The sequence below is a fragment of the Azolla caroliniana genome, unplaced genomic scaffold, assembly GCF_043228905.1.
Source record: "Azolla caroliniana isolate FFs.n. ecotype wild unplaced genomic scaffold, voAzoCaro1.0.p SCAF_12, whole genome shotgun sequence".
Taxonomy (NCBI): Eukaryota; Viridiplantae; Streptophyta; class Polypodiopsida; order Salviniales; family Salviniaceae; genus Azolla; species Azolla caroliniana.
Window position 1 is genome coordinate 1,225,714 of NW_028230447.1, and position 6,209 is coordinate 1,231,922.

General features: G+C 35.8%; 1 pseudogene across 1 annotated transcript; it reads right to left on the reverse strand.

Moving 5' to 3' along the window:
• Positions 1-598: 598 nt before the first annotated feature.
• LOC147856740 (LRR receptor-like serine/threonine-protein kinase FEI 1) lies at positions 599-4,536 on the reverse strand (annotated as a pseudogene). The gene is made up of 11 exons (XR_015530605.1): positions 4,433-4,536; positions 4,249-4,320; positions 4,050-4,120; positions 3,557-3,656; positions 2,715-2,789; positions 2,544-2,615; positions 2,302-2,412; positions 1,969-2,143; positions 1,244-1,666; positions 1,016-1,149; positions 599-819 (listed from the first exon to the last, which is right to left on the reverse strand). The product of XR_015530605.1 is annotated as an LRR receptor-like serine/threonine-protein kinase FEI 1 (transcript).
• Between the last annotated feature and the right edge of the window lie 1,673 nt (positions 4,537-6,209).

Genomic DNA, 6,209 nt, shown 5'->3' on the forward strand with positions numbered 1-6,209 from the left:
CCATCTATACCCATCATTTACATGAAATTGATCATGGCTCAGTGTGCTCGAAACCTCTAAATCCATCATCTCAATGAAAATTAATATTAATAGAGGCCAATGACTAAAGGCTCTAATTAAAGTATATTCAATTCAAGTATCCCACTAAGAAAACTCTCCTTAAAATGTATCCAATTAGAGTATAGAGCTGTTATAAGCAAACACTAATAAGGGGAGATATGGTTCCCATTTTGAAAGGTTCTTCGCTAATACCAACGAATATTACCTCACCTTTTTTCTTAATATAAAAATTTAATGCTTATCATTCGTATGTCGATTTGTAATATTACATTGTACCATTGACCATGGCACATGTTTTGACATCTATCTTTGATATAGACACTTTCCCTCATAATTGATCTCCTATGATCCTTGAATATGATACCCTAAGTAGACATTTATTGGCTATCAAAATCAAAGCAATACACCAATGTACACAACATATTTGCTAATAAAATGGTGGGTATTTACCCATCGTCTAAAGAATGCATCCATTGTGTCTAAATGGAGAATTGTGTGTGAGTGGTTTTTGAGTTGAAATGTACAAAATTGACCAGCCTTAATCTGAATTGGATTTATAAAAATCGCTCTCAAGCACGGCGAGGTACTTTCGGCCTCCAACATTTTGACAACCATGTGCATTGTTGGTCTTTCATATGGTATAGAATGTATGCACATAATTGCAATGGACAGCACTGCGTCGAGCCTCTCGGTAAATGGCAGTTCACATGATGGATCGATAATGTCTTTCAATCTCTTCTCCTTTAGAAGAGTATTGGCCTATACCAAGCAAAGTACACATATGTTAATACTTGTATCCATCAAGCACAATATGTATATGTTTGTGTACATACATATGTCAATACTTGTAACTCAACCAGGATATGTATATATGTGTGATGTCAATACTCGTAACCATCAAGCACAGTACGTATATATGTGTTGTGTGAATGAAGAATGAACCTCATCCACTCACCCATCCAACAATATTGAGTCCTTTCTCTACAAATGAAGAGTCTGTTGGACGTTTGCCATTCAGGAGCTCGAGTAAAACCACCCCAAAGCCATATACATCACCTTTCTCAGTAGCTCTTCCGTGTTGTAAATATTCTGTAAACAAATTTGGGGGACATTGTATATATACATGTAATTTTATCTTTTGCATGTAACAAACGTGTAATTGGAAGGTAATCATCATCGTTACCTGGAGCCAAATAACCAAATGTTCCAGCAACAACTGTCGTTACATGTGAATCATCTTCCTTCAAAAGCTTGGCTAGTCCGAAGTCCGATACATAAGGCTCAAGATTCTGTCCTAGGAAGGATATTGCTGGACTTCACATCACGATGTATTATCCGCGGCCAGCTGTCGTGATGCAAATATGCTAATCCCCGTACGATAATACCCAAGACCTCCAATTTCCTTTCAAAAGCTTTATCTGAACTATAATATGGTGTTTCTCTATTTTCTTGACAGTGAACACACTACCATCATCCATTACAAGCCTATAGACAGTTCCAGACCCGCCATAGCCAATCGCATTGCTCTCCACAATCATGTCTATCCTTCTTGCTATTTCTTTGGATGTGTATGGTAGATCCCCGTGGAAGACGACGACTGTAGGAGCTGAAAATATTGCAAGTAAGAATAGGTCAGATATTCCAAGGGTAAACAAGAGACTGTGAAGGTAAATGTGATGCATTGCCACTTGTTTGTAACATTTAGAGACCTATGAAAGAGATGGGATGATTAGACATTCTCGTCTGTTTTGGAAAAAATGTAAATTGAAAGAAAAAGTATGCGGCCTTTACTAAAGTGTTACCAAATTTGGCAAAAAAGTACATAATATAAGGGGCAAAAAACAAACAATTGAATATAAGTAACTGGAATCTATATTCCATAAGTTTTTCCTAGTGAAAAGAGAGTACCAATGATGTTTTCGATTGGGTCGAAACTAGAACAAGGCTTGGACTTCTTCCAGAACTTATGATACAGAAAGCATCCCCAAAAGCACATCAATGCAACTAAGAGTGAGACGCCCACAGTGCCCAACTGCACTGACAAGGAGCTCAGTTGGATAATGTCGGGTTTTTCTTGGAAGGCCTGCAATGCAAGAAAAAAGATGTATTATGATGCATCAATCCATATTAGATCCAAATCAAATGCATTATTAGGAACTGGTGGGGACCATAATAATAAAAGCTTCATTGTGTCAAAAAATCATGCTGCAAACAAAAATCAGAAAAAAAAGAGGAACACACTTGAAGGTGGAATACCCTCGTTGATTGGTGTTATGAAAGAGTGAAAACTTGAATCAGTAGGCCCCTGTGGCTCACTCACACAGATTGCGCTGACTCAGATTTCCAACAAATCTGCAAAAAAACCATTAATATGCTTTTTGCACACAAGTCACCAAAAAGACGAATAATTAAACTTTTTCCCAAATCTGGTTTAAAGAATGCGTCAGGTTTTTTGTTAAGTTCCTTAGATTTCAGATACTTACGATTCTATCCGGAATCTACTTAGAGCACCACCTTCTGGGATCTCACCAGTCGGAAAGTTTGTTGACACATTGCTGGAAAACATAATGTAACATATTGTATATAAATTTATTAACAAATCTAGATAGATTCAACATATTCTATTATTTCAATCAATATTTCCACAGACTTACAAGATGATAAGTTTTTGAAGGTTCCCAAGAGACTGAGGTATTTTCCCATCATCAAGGGAATTGCTGGAAAGATCCCTATTTAGAAAATATGGAAATACAAGGCAAGATTGACTTATCTGCCCACCCCACCACATAAAATCATTATCAAGAAAAATGTAAATCACATCAACATGCATGTCTCATCCAATTTCCTTCGTCATTCAATTGCTAATGATGTTCCTATACCACACAGTTTTGACACACATGACCATGTTCTTTCAAAAAGCAAGTTAATAGTAAAACGGTTATCAATATTTCGTAACCCAAAATTTAGGGATTTCGAATTAAATCTTCAGAATTGAAAATTTGAAAATGGGAACCCACAATCTATAGTTTAACTATTCATAAAATACACCATTGAATCCAAAATCCACAATGGATAATGCATAATGCATTATTAGAATCCTTCATCCAGCAAACCATAATCATATACAATCCAAAAATGATAAATCCAAGTATTGTAATCCATGAACCCTAATCAGTGTGATTGATAATCCAATATCCATGATCCATGACTAAAATTTCAGAATCTGTAAACCATCTCTGAAAACGTCTCATTTTCTTACTCATAAGTCCCCTTCTCCACATGCAATCAAGGAACTAGCAAACCATCCCAAAATTTTCTTACAGTTCAAACGTACATCTTAGACCATCCAAAATATTCTTACAGTTAAATGTATATCTTAGACCATCCAAAATATTCATAGGCGATCCAATACTCATAGGCGAAATTTCGACACAAACATTCCTTGATATCAGCTTTCTTCATATCAACCATAGTAGTTTTTTTAAACGAGGACTACGGAGGGAGGGTATCGGTGTAGCTCACAGAAATCATAAGTTGAGTGAGTTTGCCAAGGTCTTCTGGTATATGGCCGCTCAAGTAGTTCACTTCTAAGTATCAGTTGGATAATAAAAAATTGCTTTGTTAGTGATATGTAATTCATTCAGCATTCAGGCTATATATATCATCCAGAATTAACACAATTATAGCAAAATTTTCATCTTTATTCACTCATGTGACAGATTTACCTTACCATTGATCACAGGTCAGTAATTTCATTAAGATGAGCGATCAGAGACCCAACATACTAAGACCCTCGGTTAGTATGATTTATTTATTTCTGAAGACACCAACCAAACTCACCATAGCCATTTATATAGAAGGATTGGTTACTTCTTTTTTTATTTCAAATAATGGCATAACCAAACGTAACCGCAATACATGCTCCTCAGTATCGAAATTAATACTTCCAAGATAAGAAATGAAAAGAGAAGAAGCTTGAAAACTCACAGGCATTTTTAATTTGAAACAGTTTCTAAGCTCGGCTGGTATGGGACCAAAGAGACTGTTATGATGTAGCCCTCTGTTATACCAAAGAAGTGATATCATCAGATAATTGAAGTTTTTTCTAAAAAAACGCTATCACAGATGGAGATCCTTTTCTTCAGTACTAGAAAACATTAAAATCATGAGGAAATTTAAGATTCATACAATCATCGCAGTTCTGTAAGATTCCCCAGTGATGGTGATATCCGACGTGACAGCCTTTCGAATGGTAAATTCCTAATATACGAGAATTTCATCATAGTAAAGGAATGGTAAGTTCATCAATGTCTTGGTATCGAGAGTACCGTAAAACTTGTTTGCATGTTGAAGATTTTGAGCAATTTCTTACAAATGAACAACACGTTTCGTGGTGAGAGGGTCACAAGAAACCCCTGGCCAGTTGCAGGGGTCTTCATCCTCTTCTCTCCACGAGGGAAGCACAAGATTTTGCATTTTGCATACCCATTTTGAACAGAAAAACAGAAAAACAGAAATTTATGACAATAAACGAAATAAGTAGAAAGCCGAAAAATTCAAGAGAAAATATGTGCTTGAAACAGAAACGTATTCCTTCTTCTTCTTCTTCTTTTCTTTTTGGGGATGTCATTTGTGGGATGCTTCAATTATTTAACATTTTTATACTTCTATTAAGAATCAAAAATTTTCATTCAAAAACTGAATCGATAATTGGAAACACGAATTTTAATTTTATTTCCGAGACGAAGAAGTGGGTACAAAGATACTCCAAAGATTGACATTTTTTATACACGTTATATGTATATAGATATATTTTTTCATTTATTTAGCAGGATAAAAAAAAAATTACATACCATCTGAGCTCAAAGCATCGACATGACCTCTGGATGAGAGGAAGACGAAGAAGAAATTTGATTCCTCCATCTTGAATAATCACATTAAAAAAAAAGCTATTGGGCTCTTATCAACATTGTATTAATGAAAATCTGCAAACAAAATAGGCAGAGAAGAATCAGCTGTTAGTAAGGCTCTAAATTAGGAGGAAATACATAGATAAAGAAAGGAACCAAGAGAAATTAACACCAACAAAAAAGAAGAAGAAGAAGAAGGAATCAACGCAGAATTATGACAGAACCCATGTAGGAAGAAGAACATGAGAAGAAAAAGAGGGTTAGAATGAATCACAGTTTCTTTTCTTAATGGTGGGAGGCTTAATAGGAAGTGCCATTGTTTCTGCAGAAGGAAGAATTGGCATGTTTCCTTAATAGGAAGTGCCATGTTTCCTTTCTAAGCCACAAGAAAACTTAAAAGAATTCCTACTCCTCCACTCTTCTTCTGTCTTCTGTCTTCTGTCTTCTTCCTCTACTTTCAAAAATACCATTAAAAACTCTCTCTATCTCTATCAGATTTTACCGGCACATACAGGCATTTACTATGCAGTTTATTGATTGATTTGTCAATTGCATTTTTAACAAGTTCCGGGGGACCAGACGGAAAATCGCATTTTGTTTACCCCAAAAACCCCACATTGATTGGCATCAACATAATAATAATGGGTATATGAAGAAGCTAGCATGTTACGGAAACATGGCGAGCAAGAGATTCGCAAAGCGCCTGTATATATGTATATGGTTTGTGCTTTTGGCACGAAACCTTTGCGGATTGAACCACCCCCACAAGATGATATCGATGCCTCATATCAAGTGTAGAGGTAGATTGGGAACCTCAATGTCATGTACAAATCCACAAAAGGAATCTCATAAATCGATCATATTGGAAGCCATAATTCTGAAGAAAAGAGGGCATCGGATACGTCTTTTCGGTATGTATTAGGTGGTTTATCAATTTCTGGTTGATTGTGAATAGTGGGAACTATCTAAAGAGCCCAAGTTCGTAACCATGCGAAATAGAAAATGGGAAAAGAACCTTGAATACTTGCACCCACCGTTTCGACTACTTGATCACACTTCCTTCAACCCAATTGCTTTTTGCAAGCGTCATGCATGATTATAACTTTTTTTATACTCATTAGTCAAAGAGGCATCAGTGAAAAACTTAGAGTAGTTGTGTTTCTTATTTAAAAAATGCATAAGTTGCCTATACGTTCTTCAATCTCATGCTAACGAGATTGATGGTGCATAACAAGATTA